This window comes from Echinops telfairi, unplaced genomic scaffold, assembly GCF_000313985.2.
Source record: "Echinops telfairi isolate 266 unplaced genomic scaffold, ASM31398v2 ScPeMD7_11;HRSCAF=52, whole genome shotgun sequence".
Taxonomy (NCBI): Eukaryota; Metazoa; Chordata; class Mammalia; order Afrosoricida; family Tenrecidae; genus Echinops; species Echinops telfairi.
The window spans coordinates 40,343,104-40,364,064 of NW_022103908.1; the positions used below are offsets into that span (position 1 = coordinate 40,343,104).

Below are 20,961 nucleotides of genomic sequence, written 5' to 3' on the forward strand. Positions count from 1 at the left end.
AAATGTTTTGAGAATGATGAGGGCAATGAATGTACAAATGTGCTTTACACAATTGACGTATGTATGGATTGTGATAAGAGTTGTATGAGCCACTAATAAAGTGATTTAAAAAAAAAAAAAAAGATCAGCAGTTCGAAACCACCAGCGCCTTGGCAGAAGAAAGATGAGATTTTCTACAGAACAGAGATGAGGTGTTCTACTCCCACACAGAGACCCTTGCATCTTATCCAATAGGGAGGGTCACTGTGGGCCAGAATAGAGTTGCTGGTAGTGAGTTTTCTTTGCCTCTGGTTCTCCCTGCCAGGGGGCCCTTCCCCTTTCTCTTTGTACATACTTCAGAGGTGAGTAAAAGCCCAAACGCACCCCGTCAGTGTGCCGTGAAGTCACAGGAGCGTCTGAAAGAAGAACACAGAGCTCACCGTCCACACCCTCGGTTACAGGCACCGAGTTCAACCCTTTCACCTCCCGCGACACAGAAAAAGTAGTCACAGAAAATCAACACATGTTTAGCAGGAAATGGTGAAGTACTTCATGCTGGGTGCTGGGAAAATTCGCCTGTCCATTTCGGGGGAAAATGAAACCCGTGATTTCAAAGCGCCAATGAAAACTAAGCTCCAAAGGACTCGAGAGTTTAAATTTCAAAACCGAAACTGGCAAATACCAGGAGAAAGGGAACGTGCCTGTGTTTGGTCACCTCCAGGGGGACCTAGACTCTGGAAGCAAAACAATCCGTGGAGTGGCCGTGAGGGCTCTGGGAGCGGAGTGGCCCACAGACACACAAAATATCACCTAGGAAACAAAAGGCCCGGTCAATAAAGAGGCAAGCAACAGAGGCAGAGGAAACACCGACAGCAAAGGTTTCCTTCAAACCCAGAATGTTCATGGAATTCCGACAGAGCAAAGGTAGAAGGAGTGGGGAAGTGGGAGAGACTGGAAAAGGTGTCCAAGAGCAATTGAACTCGTTGTGGATGAGTGGACTGCCTTCTGGGTGAAAGACAAGTGCCCCACGGGGATTCCGGGGTGGCAGTTTCCCCTTGCAGCTTTCCAAGCCTTGCCATCATGGTGACGCTGGCTGGACTAGAACCACGGACCTTCCAGGTAGTGTAATGGGCCTCAAACCACTCACACCTCCCAGGGATCAGTGAGCAGACTGTGAACCTTTTCTTTTCTTTCTTTTTTTAAAGATCATTTCATTGGGGGCTCTTACAGCTTTGATAACAATCCATACATCAGTTGTATCAATCATATTTGTACATAGGTTGCCATCATCATTTCCTAAGCATTTACTTTCTATTTGAGCCTTTGGTATAAGTTTCTCTTTTTTCTCCCCACACAAGAGGGGAGACCCCTTGATAAATTATAAATTATTTTTATTTTCATATCTTACACCGACCGCTGTCTCCCTTCACCCACATTTCTGTTATTTGTCTCCCGGGGTAGGGAATGTTATGCATAGATCATTGTGATTGGTTCCCCATTCCTCCCTTCCTCCCCACAGCTCCCCCTACCCTCCTGGTGTCCCATTTCTGTTCCTGAGGGGTTTATCTGACTTGGATTCCGTGTGTTGTGATCTCTGATCTGTACCAGTACACATGCTCTGGTCTGGCCAGAACTGAAAGGCAGAACTGGGGTCATGCTTGTGGGGGGTGAGGAAGCCTCAAGGAACCAGAGGAATATTGTGTATTTTATTGGTGCTATACTGCACCCAAGTTGACTCAACCCCCTCTTTGTGACCCTTCTGTGAGGAGAGTTCCCACCGCCAACAGATGGGTTTTGGGTCTCAGTTCTGACCCCCCATGTTCTCAAAATGTATTTTTCTTGCTTTGGGTCTTCTAATGCCAGATACCTGATCCCGTCAATACCTCATCATCACCCAGGCTGGTATGCTTCTTCCATGTGGGCTTTGTTGCTTCTCAGCTAGATGGCTACTTGTTTATGTTCAAGCCTTTAAGTCTCCAGTTGCTATATCTTTTGATAGTTGAGCACCATCAGCTTTCTTCACCACATTTGCTTATGTACCCATTTGTCTGCAGCAATCATGTTGGGAGGGTAAGCCTCACAGATTGCCAGGATGTTAGAACAAAACTAACTCTCTGTAGGGTAACCTGTTAGGTAAGAGACTTGTTTTTAAAATCAATGCATGGAAATAGCCAGTTCTCAACCACCTACAGTCACTTTTTTTTCTCCGCACATGGTTTCTGCCTTGCTTCAAATAATGCTCTCAATTTGACAAATAATAAAAAAGAGTACTGTTAGAAAAATAGTTAAACATAGACACTTGTAGCAAATGGTTAATGACCACACAACATGTGATTGTGTGGTCCACCTCCCGCCCTGGAGCCTAACTGCCTCCAACCACCCTGTCACACGTCTATCGGGGCCACCCCTGTCTCTCTGAGTGGCTGGCACTTCCCCCCACCACCACCCCACCCTCACCACCCCCGCCCTCACCACCTCACCCCAGTGGATTGGGATGCCCCGAGCTGCTGGGTGCAGGTGGAGCACGTGAGGCTGTGGGGAGGGGGCCGTGGGCCAGTCCCTCTGTTCTGCGTCTGTCAGTCTTGCCCTGCACTTTTAAGTCAAAGTTTCACTTTCTTGATGACTAGTCATCATTTAAATCCACCTTGACTAGTAAAATCACTTCTCATGAAATGCAGACCATCCCTGGGTTGGGAACGGAATCCCTTCTTTAATTAGCGAGCCTCTCAGTAGGATGTGTAGGTAAGTTGAAACAGCACAGGCAACGGTTCAAGCCCATCAACTGCTCTGAGGGAGAAAGGTGAGGCAGCCTGTTTGTTCCCTTAGTAGAGACCGGCAGCCTCAGAAACCCCACGCAGCAGTACTACTCTGTTCCGTAGGTCGCTCTGCATCGGAATTGATTCCAGGACAGTAGGGTTAGTGCAAGGAGAGGTCCAAAGCCTCTCAGTGACTGGATACTGCATGTGCCACAAGCGAAGGTGATTGGGAAGATGTGACTGTGAGCAGGGGTGGTTCGAGCCTTTCAGAGTGAGGGCGAACTTACATGACATTGACGGACAAGTAGAAGCTCCCTGCCAGTGGGCCTTTTGTAACCTGGGGACTGCCTGCACTCAGAAATAAACCTCTTTACCGTAAGACCATTGCTTTGTAAGAATTGCCCGTGTATGTGTGCGGTTGCCTCTTGTGGGACTGACTCCGCAGAGGCTTCGAGGTGAAAATGGTTACTTTTTTTCATTTCCCAAACCTGGTATTCTTTCGCTATACTGTGGCAACTTCTCAGTTCTTTAAACTATTTTTTATTTTCTTTAAATTCTCATGAATTGGCAGTTCCTGTTTTATGAACCATTGGTCGAACTCATGCCTGTGTTAGTTTTGCGCTCCACCTGGTTCCAGGCCTGGGAAACAAGGTGAAAGGTCCCTGCATGACGTGTGACTTGACATCCCTTGGCAGCTCCTCGCCACCTGGAGGTGGGTGGGGCTGGCCAGCAAAAGGCAGGAACGTTGGTCCAAGTTCCAACTGTCTCCTGAGGCTCTTGGTGCTGGGCTAGCCCGTAGCCCTGGCTCTCTGTAGTTCTGGCCACCTGGGGCTTTCCTAGGGTCACAGAGACCACCTGGGATGCCCTCCCTGTGTGCCAGGGTCAGGCATCACGAAGCATGGAGAGGCACACAGGAGAGGAATGGGGCGGTTCAGTCAGTCTCCTCCAAGCCCGGAGACACAGCTGCCCGAGGTCCCCCCACGAATTCCTGTCCATTCCCTTGTCTGTCAAGCCTGCGATAGCTGTGCTGCCAAGATGCAGACCCAGCCTCTCGAGAGGGCAAACGTGAGTTAGCATGGGATTGCTTGTGCGGAAAAGGGGAGACAAGACAGATTGGCATTGGCTTAGGAAATGCTAGAAGGGGGCTTGTGGCTGTTATTGTTAGGTGTCCTCGAATCCCTTCTGACTCGTAGTGACCTGTGAGCAACAGAACCAGACACTGCCCGGTGCTGCACCGTCCTCACATTGTCCTTCTGTCTCCACCCGCCGCGGCAGCCACGGCGTCAACCCAGCTTATCGAGAGTCTTGCACTTTTCCACTGCCCTCTACTTTCCCAGGGCGCATGCCTTTCTCCAGGAACAGGGCTGCCCGAACGACATGTCCACACTCTGTGAGATGACACAGGGGCCTCCTGGCCGTCCTTCTTCCAGGACAGGTCGGAGTGTTCTTTGGGCCGTCCACGGCACTTTCAATATGCTTCCAGCACCATCATTCAAATGCAGCGATTCTACTTCAGTCTTCCTTGTAAGAAAGAGAGGGGTGCGGAAGCCATGGAAATGGTTATGGGGGAGAGCCGAGTGCGTTCTGAGTGGGATGCTGGGATGGGAATGTGCTTTCACTGGATACCTTGCTCTCCAGCCTTACTTTTGTACCTTAGTTGCTAAGAAAAACATAAAGCATTTTCGATAACTCAGTCCCCGGACATGTGCAGGTTAAAAGAGGCATTCTGTTTGTTCATCTCAGCTGATGCTAAAAAGCATCCGTGGAAAGTCAGCCAACACCTGGGATCAGAAACCCTGACCGGCCAGCCCCTGGAGCTGCCTGGCTGGGGCCACGCAGACGAACGGACTTCCCGAGGCCATGAGTTCCCTAGGCCAGGCTCCCTGAGAAAATTAGATCCTCTTAGAAATAATCCCGAAAGACTTTGAGGAGCTTTGGTGGCATGACAGTTAAAGCACTGGGCCTCCAAGGGAAGGATCAGCAGTTCGATTCCCCGGGCGCTCAGAGAGAAGATGTGGCAGGCTGCCTCCGTCCGAGTGGACGGGTAAGCAAACTGTCTGTGGCGAATGACTGGGGCAGGTGAGGCACAGAGAGGGCAAGACATGTGGAGAGGGACAGAGGATCGTGGGAGAGCCCAAAGGACAAGAGAAGACATCGCAGGAGGAGGGAGAACGAGGGGGTTGCAGTGCCATTCGGTCCAGCTGGGGAGCCGCTGGGATGAAAGGACAGGGGTAACAGCAGGACAGGTGGAAGGAATTTCCCATCACAGGGCTGTTGGACCTTCGGGATCCTGGACGGCAATGCTCTGTCCCCTGTTGTTGCTGTCAGTCAGTTCCAACTCAGAGTGGCCCACAGCACGAAACACCACTCCTGCGCCATCCTCACAACTGTTCCTCCACGTGAGTCCATTGTTTCAGTCACTGTGTTGACCCGTCTCATTGAGAGCCTTCCTTTTTGTACTGCACACCTGGCAGGATGTCCATCTCTAGGGCCTCGATTTTACCTCTGAGAGTGTTCTCAAGTTTTCCTTCCATTCTCTCTCCAATCCCATCACCACCCACCACCATGATGTCTTCCTCCAGGGACTGGTGTATTCTGACAAGAGGTACAAAGTACATGAGCAAAGCCTCCCCATCCTTGCTTCTAAGGAGTATGCTGGCCGCACGTCTTTCAAGATGGATTTGTTTACTCTTTTGACTGTCCGAGATACAATCTTCTTCCCCAGCACCCTCATTCAAAACTTTCAGTTCTCCTAAGCTATTCCTTATTCCATGTCCAGCTTTCACATGTGGAAGAGGCAGTTGGAAGGACCACGGCTTGGGGCCAGGGCACCTCAGTAAAGAGCATCCTTGCTTTTCAGCACTCTGCCCTTTAGGGTCACTCTAAGTCAGAATCACTCACTGGCAACAGGTTGGTTGTTTGTATTCGGAAGGACATGCTGAGAGGGGGTTGTGCTATGAGGCGGGAGGGGCAGACAGGCAGTCACGTGGCCCCTCTTGGGGGGAATGGTCCTGTTTTGTTCAGATGCCTTCTGTGGGGAAGGAACCACCGAGCAGGCTCTGAGCACTGCGGACAGATGAGCATGTGGCAGGTACTTACCGGGAGCTCCTAGCGTGCAGTCACCTTGGGTGCTGCTGGGTGGCAGTCTGCGCTCAGTTTGTGTCTCCCTTCTCCCCCGCTGCTGAGAAGCATGACTCAGAGCAGGCTCTCCTGGGGACTTCAAAGAGACCACCACACAGAAGGAGCCTCGCTACGCCCCCCACCCCCACCCCCGCCCATCCTCACCCAATACCTGATCAGAAAGCTCATCGGAAACAAATCAAATGCATGTGCCTATATCCACAACACCAGCCATGGGAGCAAGTGTGCCACTGTGCTGGGTGCCTGAGTTGGGTACACATTGCCATCTGCCATCCAGTAAGTGGGCTTGCCATGATCCTCACCAAGCTTCAGAACAGCAGGGAGGGATTCCTGGCCGCTGCTCTGGAAGAAGAGTTTTGGGTGGGGTGTCCAAATTATTGCGATGAACTCCAGTTTTCCACAGGATCATATGGCACACTGAATTGGACTGTGTGCTTTATAACCCCTGTATTCCTATTCAGGAGCCCCGGGATGGGGGGGGGGGGATGTCATGAGTGACATATTGAGCTGCTAACCACAAGGCCAGCCATTCAAAACCACAGACTATTCCAAGAAAGACGAGGCTCTTCTACTCCCACGAACAGTTCCAGTCTCAGAAACTGAAAAGTCACAAGTTCAACCTCACCAGCTGCCCTGCAGGAGAAAGAGGAGGCTTTCTGCTCCTGTGAAGAGGTTCACCCTGGGAAATGCCACATGGGGCTGCCGTGAAACGGCAAGAATGGCTGGGAGGGAGGGGGGCTTGGGTTTCCCCCGTCTGTACCACGTGTGCAGGGAGGCACACACTCCTTTTCAGCTCGGTGCCCGAGGGTCTGGGATGCCGGCGATCTTGAGGATGAGCTCTAATGGAGTGTCACAGGTCCACGCTGACCCAAAAGCTCTTCACCACCTGGGTGACGGTGGAAAGGGCAAGCACCTCACCCATGCAGATGAGACCAAGCTCTGAGTTCGGTGTCAGAGAAACACACCAGAAACAGCCCCACTCTCTCGGCAGCCATCAGGGTGCCTGCGGACCTTGAGCGATGGGGCGGGGCTGCCGCGGGATCTTCTCCGCTGTGATCTTGGTAGAGGCAGACCGCCACGCCTTTCTTCCTCGACACCACCGGCTGGGTTGGACGGCCAACTTTTAGGTTAGGAGTCACACACAGTCCCCTTGCACCCGCCAGAGGTGCCTTGTACCAGAGAAGATGTGGCCACCCCCAGAATGTCAGACCACAGAGAAGTGCAAAAACAAATAGACACACTCACTCCCATCGAGCCCATTCCCACTCTCAGCGGCCCCTTAGCACATGGGAGAATGCCCCCGAGGGTGTCTGAGATGGTAAACCAACTCACCCCTCCCCCACCCCTCCCCCCACCCCATCCGTCTCCCAAGGAGCAGCTGATAGCTCAAACCCTAACCCTAACCCTAACCCTAACCCTAACCCTAACCCTAACCCTATAAGTATAAAGTTCTAGTTGAAACTGAAAACCAAACTAATGGGCACCCAGTAGGCGGAAGGAGGGAACGGTGGCACTGCTGCACGCCCCAACCTCACACGGGCAGGATGCCAGCTCTCTGAGAGGGTGGAGTGGCTCTACCTGACGGGTGCAGTTGCCAAAGCCCCTCAGTCTGCAGGGTGAGAGACAGAGGTGCTCACGTGAACCTGGGACGGTGTGAATGGTTGTCCATACTCAGGCAGGCAGCCCGGGGCCCAGGGAGGCTGAGCATGTGACCACACACTGTCCTTGATGGGAGCTATGGGATGTGGGAGGGGCTAGAACACAAGCAGTCATGCCAGGAAGTCCCAGAAGCTCTGCTTGAAGGAAGCCCGGGGTCACTGTAGAATGCAGCTGGTTTTAGAATATAATGCATATCCAGTGAGCGTCCGGGAACATGCTCCGTCATGACCATAATGAGGATCATGGCTACGGCTGAAGGGTTTGCATAGGTCCAGTATGCACACGTGCCAGCCAACAGGCTTTCGATCATTGCTAGCCCACCAACCCATTGCCGCAGAGTCAAGCCCAGCTCCCGGTGAGCGCATGCGTGACAGAGCAGAGCCTGTCTTATGCAGACCCACCAAGTGGGTGCTCACTGTCCGCTTCCAGCCTGGCAGCTGATCTCAAACGGCTTGCAGCTCCAACGAGCCTGCGAGTGGACTTGACCCTGTGTGAACAGGTTGGGCTGGATCTAACCTGCCTCTGATCCACTGCCTGATATGCCTCGTGGGAGGGGTGGCCTTTTCCATACGAGAGACACCGAGAAGATCTCTTCTTCTCCGCCCCTGCCCCTTCCTCCTTGATGGGACTCTGTATCTTCCTCCAGGCGGGCAGCCAAGCCTGGGAGCAGTCACTGTCAGGGCACTTGGATCCATGGGACTTTGCGCCCACCCACTGGCCTGTGGTCTCCCTGCGACCCGCTTCACCTGTCTGCATCGGTGACCTGTCACTACTTGAGTCTGAAAAGGCCCCAGCTGGTGTCTTGATTTTAACTGGCCTGGGATGCCTCTTGATACGACGTTGCACACCCTTGGGGTAGGGGGTGGGGTTTACCTAGAGGGGCTTGCGTGGTGGGCAAGGCCCTTCGAAGGCAGTGACCTCACATGATTCATAGTGAAGAGCACTCATCTCTCAAAGCAGTGACGACTCCAAGCTGCTCCCAGAAACTCTGCTCTCGTGGCCGCCTCACCTAGGCATCGCAGAGCATCAGCTGCTCAGTGACCTGCTCATGGCCATGCAGGCAGCAAGGGCAGAGTCAAACTCAGCCCCAGGGCTCCCAACTCCAAACCAGTCCTTCCTATTAGCATAGACTTAGTCACAGCTTCCCCGAAAGCCCCCAACTCACTCTTGGTCACCCGCTCTGGCTGCCAGCACGTTGGTGGGCAAGCGAAGGCTTGACCCAGGCTGTGGATGCCTCCCTGTGTGCCCTTCCAAAGAGAGACACTCTCGGTTGGACTCCGGGAGTGGCCAGGAGAGGAAATTCTGGAGTAGGGAGAGTAACTCGGGGCAGGCAGGGCAGAGATGCGCCCATGTGGGTGGGTGGGTGCTACAGGCATGCTGTTGCTGTTAGGTGCTATCGGGTTGGCTGTGACTCACAGAGACCCTACCGGCAACGGAAGCGGACCTGCTGGTCCCGTGCCGACCTCACAGTGGTTCTTGTGCTTGAGCAGTCACCGTGTCAATCCATCTTGTCCAGGGACTGGTCTCTCTGATAACATGCCCACGGTACATGAGCTGTAGTCTGGCCACCCTTGCTTCTAAAGAGCATTCTGGTTTCTTCCAAGACGGATCTGTTTGTTCTTTTGCCAATCCACAATACGTTCGATATTCTCTGCCAGCACCATCGTTTACATGCATTGATTCACCTACCATTTTTCCTCATTCCATGTCCGATCTCCATGTGCTTACGAGGTCATGTCCACCCAGCGTAACAGAGAATACTGTCGGGCACTGCTGCGCTAGAGAATTCGAGGAGCATCAAGAAGGCACCACGAAACCTCACCCTGAAAGTTCTATGCGTCTGCCTCCTTGGCTGGCATGGCTGCTCTTTGGGCTGAGGTGGGAGGACTAGGCTGGTGACCCCATCAGACACGGCCGGGGACTTCAGTGGACAATGGGAGCTGACCTGGTGGCACGTGACAATGGTGGTATCGGGGGACAAGCCACGGAGAAGTGCAAGCGGTTGTCCAGCTGACACCGCGCCTGCAGACCCACACCTGCGAATCTTGAGACACTGAAGCTGCCACCACGGCACCCACCTCACACGATGCCCTCAGTCTCTGACAACGGCAGGAAGAAAAGACCCTGAACCATCCTTGGAGCTGTATCGAAAGGGGAACGTCAGCACACAGAGATGGAGAAATTCGAGGGACATTGCATTTCGGATACCTCAAGCATTGCAAAGTGGAGCGCATTCCCATTATGCACCGTGAGTGTGCACAGCAGATGCGGACACAGAGATGGAAGAGCGATGGGCGATGGACGCGCCATGGAGCCATCGGCTGTGAAAAGTCCTCTCGTCATTTCCACAGTGACCACGGCTATTTACAAGGCATGGAAACAAACTATTAACTCTGCTGCCCTCAGTGGCAAGGGGGAGGGTACCATTTTCTGACTCGATGCCATGGGAGCCACCCCCCACCCCACCCCCACCCAGCCCCAGGCCCTTACACACCTCTACATGTTCATGAGCAGGCCCTGTGGTTCCACTCCACCTTCAGGGACACAGAGGCGTCATGCAGGGGCGTAAACACATTCCTGAGAGAGTCACGCTAGTGCCCCGCTCCCCAGAGCCAGGATAGAGGAGGGCCCAGCAGGGGTGTGAGCACAGTGTTGGGTGACACCAAAGGGGCCCACCTTCACACCCGTGCTATCATGTGGCATCCTCGGGGTCCCACTGGGTCGCTAGCTAGCAGGGGATATGGCAGCAAAGCCTGTGTTTCTCATTAGAAGGGTGTGGAGCAAAGAGTTACAGGGGCACTTCCGCTGGCCATGGAGCAAGGACACACCCTCTAATAAACCTGTTTCCTCAGAGCCCAATCTCGTCTACTTCCACCACTGTGATGTAGCCTGAAGGAGCCCTGGTGGGAATGAGCTGCGTTCCCAAAGGTCAGCAGTTCGAAACCACCAGCCGCTCCTTGGGACAAAGACAGAGCTTTCTACTCCCATAACCAGTTAGTCTCAGAAACTCACAGCAGCAGCTCTGCCCTGCCCTGTAGGGTCGCTATAAGTCTGTGTCGATCGATGGCAGTGAGTTTGTGGCAGAGTTCTGAGTGAGGACAGCTACAACGACACATCGTCTGCCATCATAAAACACTCAGGTATGTTAAGTCGGGTCAATGTAAGTCGGGACAGTGAAAGTGCCGGTTGAGGAAGCCTTTGAAGAGAACCCAGAAGCAGCCACATGGCCAACGGCGAGGTTCCGCATCACCATTAGGTTTTCCAAAGACACGCATGGCAACAAGGCCCATATTTCTAATTAGAAGGGCTCATCTGAGACCAACCCAGCATCCTGCCCACACCTCCTCCCCATGGGCCCAGCTATCTTCAGTGGGCTTGTCTTTGACTGAGTTCTGTGGTCTAACCAGCACCTTCTTGGCATCTATGGGAAGTCCAGGCCAGCCCCACAGGCCCAGGGCCAAGCTCAACCACCGGCTTCCCCTGCAGTGTGAGCACAGAAGGGGCATAGCAAAACTGGGCCAGGAACTCACAGCTCACTGCTGACACCATGCAGGCAGTCCACGGTGCGCAGAGCCCAGACAACCACCCGGGAGGGAGGGTCACAGAGCCACGAGGCCACCCCAGAGCCCGTAGGGGACATAGAAAAGCCCATGGTATGTCCTTGGCACTTCCCGGGGAACAGACTGTGAGGGCTTGGCCTCCATCTGAGGCTCTGCCTGCCCTTGGATCATCTTCAGAAATGGCGAGGAATGGCCGGGTTATGTTCACCCGGTGTGTCGTTTCAAGGGTACCTACCTCACTTCTGTTTTTTTCAAGGTGAGTCCTCTTCACGCACTGGGATGGTTTTCAACTAGTCAGACCCTAGAGCACCCGAAGACGACTGTCCGTGGCTTTAAACAGGAAGTGTGCACCAAGAACAGCTGCTCCCACCCTCTGGCCAGGTCTGAGGTCAGGGGTCCTGCAGTTTCTGGCCTTCACCTGGCTACATTTCTAACCTGGGCCCAAGATGGAAGCTGAATGAATGGAGACTGCTCTCGTGATAAGGGCAGTGAGGAAGTTCACGGAGGTGATGTCTAGAGCCATGGCTGGTCCTGCGGAGAGCAGAGGAGCATGTCCTCTGTAGACAGCTCAGGGATGAGTCCTATTCCCACAAATGCCAAACCTACCCCGTCACCATGGGCAGCAAAAGCACTGCCCATTCCTGGGCACGGGAGTCGCTGCCTGAGGAGGCGAGCAGGGCAGAGAGCCCAAGCCGGAGGACACAAAGAGGTCTGGTTGCATTTCTGAATGGGTGAATAGGCATTCGGCAGTTCCAGAGTCCCCTTAAAACTTCCAGACACCCTTCTGTGGGATCTACATGAGCCCCGGAGGCACGTCAGCACCCTATGGCAGGATGAAGTGATGCACAAAGAAGTCAGGCCACTTGTCCCTGGCCTCGCTGCTAGGGAGTGGCAGGGAGGATGCTGTAGCACAGGCACTATGATGGGAGAAGCCTCGGAAGCCCTGCCTGGCCCTTTCTGCAGTTTCTCCTCCAGAGAGTGGAATGAGAGAGGCACAAAGACACTGCAAGCTCCTGGGGAAATAGGATGCATGGGAGAAGGGGCAAACCAAGTTCTGGGGGACCTTCAAAGAGGAAAGCAGATGATCTGCTTTATGCAGCGTAGCCTGGGCTGAGGCTTGGATGCCGGGAGCCTATGAGAAACCATGCAGCGTTGCAGACCCAGGGATGACCCAGGAGTGCTGTGAGCGAGAGGGCGCTCACGTCTTCCCCCGCCTGCAGCCTGGGGATGGCTTCACTAAGTGGCAGCGACTGGTGGTGGACCGGAGTTGGACCGTAGAAGCCAACAGCAAACCACAGGAGTAAACGCTCCATGTCCAGACATGGCCAGGGGCTTCATTTTAGCTTGTGGACCCTTTCTCCAGATTATGAAAGTAATCACACACTTGCTTCAGATGGCTGAGAGGGGAGTCAACTCCAGAATCCCTTATAAAGGCCTTTGTCTACAGGAACGAACACAAGCAACGTCTAGAAGAAAAACTGCCCATCGGAACACTGCTTCTGCCGATATTCATCATGTTTTTGGTGGTGAATTCCTTTGAAGTAGACAGCCTATTCCTTCTTCCTGGTCTGGATGCTCTGCTGAAACCTGTTCACCATGGGTGACCCTGCCGGCATTTGAAGTCCTGGTGATGAAACTTCCAGTTTCATCCCACCAGGCAAGCCCCCTCAGCTCAACAAACTGACAGATGAGAGGGAGTGGCCCAGTGGCTGCCACACAGACTCAGCAGGACAACACGAGTGGGGACTGCGTAGGACTGAGCCGTGCCTCCTTCTGCTTGACAGCCGGTTGCCATGAGCTGGAACCCACAAACTGGCGGCACCCAATAATGGAAACCACTCCCTGTCAGGGCTCCTCCCGGAGGACTTGAAGTCCTGGGACCCAGAGACAGATGCACATTCAGCTCTGGCACCGTCTCTGAAACCAGACTCAGAAAGCGCTAAGGGGCATGAATTGCTGAGTCATGGACGGACACTATGTCTCCCGCCAACTCTTCCATCCCCATGAAAAAGAGCCATGTCAGTGCCGCGGGGCACGTTTTGGACTGCGAAAGCCCAACGTTGGTGGTTCACACCCATCAGCAACCTCTCAGGAGAAAGATGAGATGGCTTCCATAAAGATTTACCTTTTAAACCCTATAGGGAGTCAGTATGAGTCAGCATCTACATCTTGACAGTAGCTTTGGTTTGGTTTGGTCTTTCCGTGAAGATGGGATCCCTTTGAGCTTTGACACCGATAATTCACTAAGAGAGGCCAAGTGCAGCCATTAGGAGACCCGGGTCCCTATCTGCCTTGCTGAGGGCTAGCCACAGACACCTGCACGGCTGTGCCTCAGCCTGGAAACAGCTACTATTGGGATCTTTCTTGAAAACCTCCTGGAGGTAACTAAGAGCTGGGAAACCCCAACACCTTCAATGCTATGGATTCAATTGTGTGTCCCCCAAAAAAGATATGCTGAAGTCTTCGATGCCCACCCTGTGAAGGGGGCCTTGTCTGGATGTAGGGTCTCTGAGGATATTGCCTTTAGGCCCTTGTATAGAAAGAGGACAAGAGACAGGGGGACGGGGAGACAGAGGAAGCCTATCGTGTGATGCCGCCACTATAAGCCAAGGAATGGCCGGTGCTGCCAGATGCCAGGAAGAGGCATGGAATCTGTCCTCCCAGAGCCTTCCGAAGGGCTCAACCGGGCCAGTCCGCTCATCTGGACTTGTGGCCTGCAGAAATGTGAGACAATAGATTTCTGCCCTGATAAGCCGCTCAGTGTACAGGATTGTGCCCTGGCAGGCACAGGAAACCAGGTAGATGGTGGAACTGGGTGTCCTCATCCTGAGGGAGCTTCTTCGTGCCCAGGTCCTAGAATAGGCACTTGCTTGTGCTCTCGAGTTGGTTCCAACCCATGGCCACCCTGTGCAGGATGGAATGGAGCACTGCTGGGCCCTGTGCCAGCCTCACACTTGTTCCTATGTCTGGGCCTATTGTTGCATCTCCTTGAGGACCTTCCTCCCGGCACTTGGCTACAACTCACCCACTGAGTCCTCACCCAGCCACCGAGCTCTGAAGGCCACGTCCTGGGAGACCGAGCAGCGGCAGCCCAGGGCCTCCCCTGCTGCTGTGGGGCGTTAGCGTGCTGCCGGCCCCCACCTGAACACAAAAGGCCAGCCATAAGAAGGCCAACCCAACCTGGATGAGGGGGCAGCGTCCAAGAGGGCTGCATCTGGCTCTGAGTTGCACCGGCAACGCCTTATTCCCTCCACATTCCTCTCACTTCACAGACAGGACGAGCAAGGAGGGTCACCCGAGCTTTTCTTCCTTGGAATCCTGCTGCCTGCTTGTAAGCTGACGTCATCTGCCCAGGCTATGAGCTACGTGTGGCAATGTCATCTTTGAAGCTCACTCGGTGGCACGTCCTGGACCAGGCCCTCAGCCACTGTGGCTGATGGGAGCAGGTCACAGGACTCTAGGAAGAGCAGCTTCTGGGCCCGGGCCACCCCGGGGCCACAACGGGCACTGTCTATCCCAGTCAACACACTGACTGTTCCATGCCCTCGAGGCAGAACCGAGCACGTCCACAGCAGGCAACAAGGGTCTGAGAAAGGCAAGCACCTTAACCATGACAGTAGCCCCCTCAGTCCCAGCACCCAGGAGCTATGGACAAAGCTGAGAGGAGGGGATGGGGGTAGGTGTCTGAGTGGGTTTTACCCTGAGACACTGAGACAGCACAGCCACACACTCTGAGGCAGACTGAAGGTCCTCTGAGCCGCTCCAATTTTAGAAATGGGGAGCTGACTCATTATTAACCCAGGAAGCCCACGCACTCAAATGACAGTACTGAAAAAGCTCCCTGTCATGTCTTGCTCACGGATGGGTTATTTTTTTAAGCAAATTCAAAAAAAAAAAAAGTTTATCACAAGGCATGAGATTTTAACTGTTTCTTTTACAGTAACTAGAGTGGCATTTTGAAAATTAAAAAAAAAAAAAAGAAGAAGAAAAAAAACCACGTTTCCTGTCTTTTACTTGACAGTCAAACTAAACTTCACCAGAATCACAACGGCTTGTGAAACACACCCCAAGGCCAGGCCAGGCCTCCACCCTCTCCATCCTCTGCCCAACCCCACCCCACCCTGCAGCATACTTTCTGGCTGATTTTTTTGCAAACTGTGCCTTTGGCATGTCCACAAAAAAGAAAGGACATTAAGATCAGCACCCAGCATCATTCAGAGATTGTCAGAGGGACCGGCCGCTGCTGTGCCTCTTGATTCTACTTTTTCTTGGACAGAAACTGCTGGGGGACTGTGCTTCCTCCTCCGCTTAAGAAGCTGGAAGGGGCCCCAGGGCAGCACAAGTAGCACTTCTACCTCTAAATGTCACTGAGGCACCACCAACCCAGGAGCCCTGCTGCAGCGTCCTGCCCCAGCAAGCACCCCTATCTTTTCCAAGAAAGCATGCTACCTTCTCCCGCACAGTGAATGCCCGGGAAATGCCTGCAGACAGCCAGGCTGAAGGGCAGTCGCTTTGGGCGCATGGGAGTGGGGGGGAAGCCACTCTTTCAAAACGATGCATCTGCAAAGCCTGGAGGAAACACAGTGCCCACACCTGGACGCATCCCCTCCAGCACAGCTCAGACCCAGAGGCAAACTGCAGAAACCCTCAGAGGAAACGCTAGAAACCTACTCACCGCGGAGAAGCTGGTAAGTCCACTGTCCCAGGAAGAGAGCTGTGAAGACAGCGAGAGAGAGCTGGGGCCGGGCAGCCTTGGCCTGGAATGCCAAGCTTGGCACGACCCAAGCAGCAGCCCCAACGGTTACTTATTTCTCTCCATTTCCCAGTGATGCCCACACGGCTGAGACGACAAAAAAAAAAAAAGGCGCACACCTCAGGCTCATTCTCGTTGGAACTATATGACTCATGCTGACTCACAGCCTCCACTTCCTCTCCCCACATTCTCTTCATACTTGTGAGCTGGGCCCGTTCAGTTCCCAAGGTCTCAGGAGCCCTCCCCAAGGAGCAGCCCTTCCGGAGCCGGAGCCAGGCAGACACTCCCACGGCCCCCACATGCAGTCCAGAAGTCGCCTACACGCGGTGACAGATCTATTCAGGAAGCAGAGAGACAACTGAAAGACACAAGGCACGGGTTTCAGGCGCATTTGCATCCCAAGGCTCCGCTGCCTTGTCATAACGCATCCCAGGACTCTGCTGCGAAACCCAGGCTCTTCCCAAGGCCTTTCAGAGGAGGGAGGGGGCTTGGACTGTCATCTTAGATGTTGACGTTGGGTTGATTTTGCCCTAATAATCCCTAGTTCCAGATGCTTTCTTCCGCATGCATTTTCAGCTGTAACAATGCATAGAATTAAAAAAAATCATAACGGATGTATAAGCTGTTGATCAGATAGGTATCTGCCCCGCTTTGGGGACCGGTGGTGCAAAGGCAGCATTCTGGCCTTTTAAGAGAGCCAGTTCAAGTCCCAGCCAGGGCACTGCCTCTGACCCAGCGCCCTCCCACCGTCTGTCAGGAGGCTGGGGTGTTTCTCTGATGCTGACGGGGGTCCAGCCTCAGATTGACCAGACCTGATTAGCACACATCTTTTCCAAACCAGCCAACGACAGCCCTGAAGATTCGCAAGGGACCCTGGGGCTGGCTCTGGACAGGGCAGGAAGTCATTCCGCTGTGGTCACTACACGTGGCGTGATGGCAGCTAACGGCATGTCTTGTTTTCAGGATCAAATGCCTTACAGAAGCTAAGGATCCAATTGTTTCCACACATCAAGGACCTTCCAGGTCCGGAGACGAAAACCAAACTCCACACGCACTGCCATCGAGCCGATGGCGCGTCACGGTGACCCTCTAAACAGCCCGGAACTGCTCCTATGAGTTCCAAGTCTAACTGATTACGGGAGTAGAAAGCCCCATCTTTCTCCCAGAGAGCAGCTGGTGGTTTTGAACTGCTAGCCTTTCAGGTGGACGAATGTGTAACCATGATGCCACCAGGTCTCCCTATTACTAAAGTTGCAAGGAATTCAATAATTGAACAGGTACCCCGTCTAGTGCTTCAAACTGTTGATGCACCTTACCATTCCGATGAGCTCGGCCCCCCAGTTTCCCCTCAGAGAATCCAGGGGGCAGGGCAGTCTTCCATGGCTTCCAGCAGTTTTGAAGTACAGGGGGCGATGAGAGAGGGCGCAGCAGGTACAGAGTGGGAGGAGCCACGAAGGGCCTCCCCGAGGCCTGAGACCAGTTCCCAGCTGGAGGCCTGCGCATGCCAGGTGTGTAAGCCGTCGTACTGATGCCAACTCACAGGCCTCACTGGACAGGGTAGAACGAACTGCCCCGGAGGGTTGCCCAGGCTGAACTCTTCACAAGAACGGATGTCCGACTCTTTCTTTCTGGGAACCCAGATGGATGGAAACCACCACCCTTTGAGAAAGCAGCCAAGCGTTAACCACTGGCTCATGGAAGCTGCTTCATGGAGCGCTGGGGTCTTGAAAACCCTGCTCGACTTAAAGTGGCATGTTGGGCAGTTCTGACACTCCTAAAGCTGGTAAAGTAAAGGGCTTTGGAGGAGGACACGAGGCCCAGGCGAGCCTGGAGGGCTGGCGTCCCCTTGTCTCTCATCCCAGAGCAAGCAGGGGCCTCGACTCCTTTTGTCCAGCTGGAGGTTTCTTGGGGAGACTAGTTGCTCATCATTCCACAGCGTTGGGTTTCTATCTAGAAAAGCCCAGTGTTCTCTATCAGAAGGTCCACTCTGAGTTTATCAAGTAGAGGGTGTCAGGGAGGCCAAGCATTCTCATTCCCTGCATGGCTGCTTTATCCAGTGCAGTGGAGGCGGGCGGGCGGGCCAGGCGGGGTTCTGGAATCTAGGGCCCGCTCGGTTGTGCAATGCCTGCCAGCGTGTTTACTTTGGGGGAAGGCGGAGGATGGCCTCCAGCAGTCTGTGTCTTGGACGAGGGACACGTCTTGTGAGAAGCGCCCGTTGGTGTCAGCACTTCTGCAGCAGCTATGGAAACAGAGGTGTGGGTCGCTCGGCTTATCCTCGTGATGGGTCACTTCTGGTTCAACTTCCAACTACGCTCTGGGGCCCAAATGTTGGGTCGCACACTAGTTGCTGTTGTGAAGCAGTGGTCCCTGCTGTTGTGATTGTGGGCCGTGGGCCGGATTCTTTAACTTCCAGGTCGAAAGTTACAAGCAGGGCAGAAGAATGTGCTCCCTGTACAAGCGACTCTATCCCTCTGACCCTCAAGTTCATCCCAGCGGCACGTGTGAGGGACGGAAGGTTCAAAGGAGACCTCCAAAATCAATGTCTCGGCAAGATTAACGTCTGTTCTGAGTCGCCTTTGTGCCATGCCTTTCACAATGAGCCCTTCCCCACCCAGCCGCACGTCCCTCTTCCCACAGCAGAAAAACCAAGAGGGGGGCGGCGGCTAGCCCCAAACTACCAATTCTCCTGTCCCCCAAGCAGAACTCATCTGAGCATGCCACCATGGGGCGGCAAAAGATGGGGCCTGGGGCCTGCCAGTGTCTGCCCTTGCATGTCTCATTTCACACCTGTGCTCCGCAGCACCAGTACTATCAGAGCCCATAATTCCCTCGAGACCGCTTCCAGAGTGAGGTGGTAGGAGGAGAGGGGGGCGAGCCAAGGAACGAGGGCAACCTCTAGAAAAGATGTGAAATGAATTCTCCCACGGTCTCCAGGAAGACCTCGTCGGGCCCTGCTGATGGCTTCACTTGAGTCCAGTGAGGACCCAGAGGCAGGTGGATAGTAAATGTGCTCTCACTGCTGGCCATCTGCGGGGACAGAGAAGACCTGTCCCCAAAGCGTTTCTGAGTCTGTGGTCTTTAGCAGGGCGGGCTGACCATGGAGCCTGTGGGTGAGCTCAGCCCCCATCCTTCCTGCAACAGCCAGTGGGGGAACCGTTGTACCACCTGGGGTGTGACGTGCTGACAAGGGACCCCATCAGTTGACTGCGAGGATGGTAGAGATTCCCTTCCCTTCCCTACAGTGAGTGTGCCTTGTCCAAACAGGTCAACGCCTGGAGAGCAAAAGGGGAATTCCTCTAGTGGCCTTCTGCCTCCAGACTCTAACTCGACATCCTGCCAGACCTCCCTCCTCACTCTTCTTGTCTTATTTTATCTGCAGATTCGGGTGCACAAGCCAACCAGGATCTCATCCCCCTGACTTCAACTGCAGATTCTGGACTACCCAGACCCTTAAAATTGCTGGAGTCAATTCCTTTAAACTATATCTATCTATCAAGAACCTTGGTGGTGTCCTGGTTAAAACACTTAACTGTTGACCAGAAGGTTAACTCTGTAGGAGAAAGATGTGGCAGTCTGCCTCTATAAAGATTTGGAGAACCTATGGGGCACTAGGGCCCAGATTTGCCTAGATAACAGTTGTCTGGTTCAGTTTGATTATCTATCTATCTATCTATCTATCTATCTATCTATCTATCTATCTATCTATCTATCTACTTCTGGAGGAACCCTGGTGGAGTAATGTTAGGCTTTAAACACAAGGTCAGCAGTTTGAAACGTTCAGGTTTCCTAGTCCCATAAAGAATCACAATCTAAATGACACTGGTCGCAGGTGGATAACTGAGCAAAGGCACATAGGGGTGACCATGACAGGAGCTATGACCTTACCCATTTGTGAAAGTTTTAGTAGTGAATGTGTTTTTGACATTTTCTTCCCTTTTCTACCATTTTTCATTCGACAGAAGTACTGCATTTCAATTTGTGAATATTATAAACACATTTGAGGATCTCAATCCCTTTAGTCCATGACAGAGATAATTACTAGATAAGGTAGTTTTCATACTGTAACTCACCCTTCTATTAGGAGTTGAGTTGCACACCTCCGCTCCCCCAAAATGGATGAGTTCCAGTCCTAAGCATCCCCTCCCCCAGTACTTGTGAACATGACCTTACAGGGAAAGAGAGTCTTTGTATTTGTAGTTGGTAATGTGAAGTCGCACTGATGTAGGGTGGGTCCTTGTCCAATGAAGTTAGTGGCCCTAAGAAGAGAGAGAGAGAAAAGATGGCCGTGGGAGGACAGAGGCAGAGATGGGAGTGGTGCTGCCACCAATCAAGGGAGTCCAGGGTCACCAGAAGGTAAAGGGGACAAAGGACAAGTCTGCTGGCCCCTTCTGAGGGAGCCTGGTCTTGTCAACAGCTTGATATGGACCCTCTTGCTTCCAAAATTTTGTCATTGAAAAGTTCTGTTATGATTCACATAGGTAAAACTTAACAGCTTCTCATTTGACCCAGATTAAATTTTCCTAGTTTTTAATGCTTTAATATGTTTGCTTTCTTCTTGATTGGGGCTCTTCTCTGTTGTACTTTGTTATTGTTGTTAGTTTTTGTTAGTAAGTTGTTCTGTGTAGGAAATTCAGGGGACATCAATCTACAAATAAGTCACCATTCAGGGTTTCTGGAGGGATGTTGAGAGGAAATGTGACGTTGAGGATAGTAAAGTCAAGAAAGAAGAAAATGTTCTAAAATTGGCTGACTGTGGTGGTGATTGTGCAACTCTTTTTAATATGATCGAACTATTGTATTGCATTATATGCCAATAAAACTGTTTTAAAAGCTCAAAAAAAAAAAAGAATTACAATCTTGGAAACCCACAGGGACAGTTCTGCCCTGTCCTATAAAGCCACCATGAGTCAGAATGGACTTGTTGGCTGTGAGTTTGGTTTTTAGATCTATCTATACACCACCTGTCTACAAAGGTGCTTCAAAAAGATCATGGAGCTCAAGATGGCATCCAGTTAGAATCACCCACCTGGCGCTCCTGCTGTTAGACCAGAAAATTAAGAGGCATGGGAAGCAAGCTTGAGGAGAAATCAGCGAGACCAATGGGTCTGGAGGG

The 20,961-nt window shown here is 52.8% G+C and overlaps 1 long non-coding RNA gene across 1 annotated transcript in view; it reads right to left on the reverse strand.

Annotated features, from left to right (window-relative positions):
* Positions 1-15,893, reverse strand: part of LOC123521350 — a 108,570-nt gene extending 92,677 nt beyond the window's left edge. The window contains exon 1 of the long non-coding RNA XR_006679806.1: positions 15,771-15,893. This is a non-coding gene — a long non-coding RNA (uncharacterized LOC123521350). The remainder of the gene's footprint in view (positions 1-15,770) is intronic.
* Positions 15,894-20,961: the final 5,068 nt, after the last annotated feature.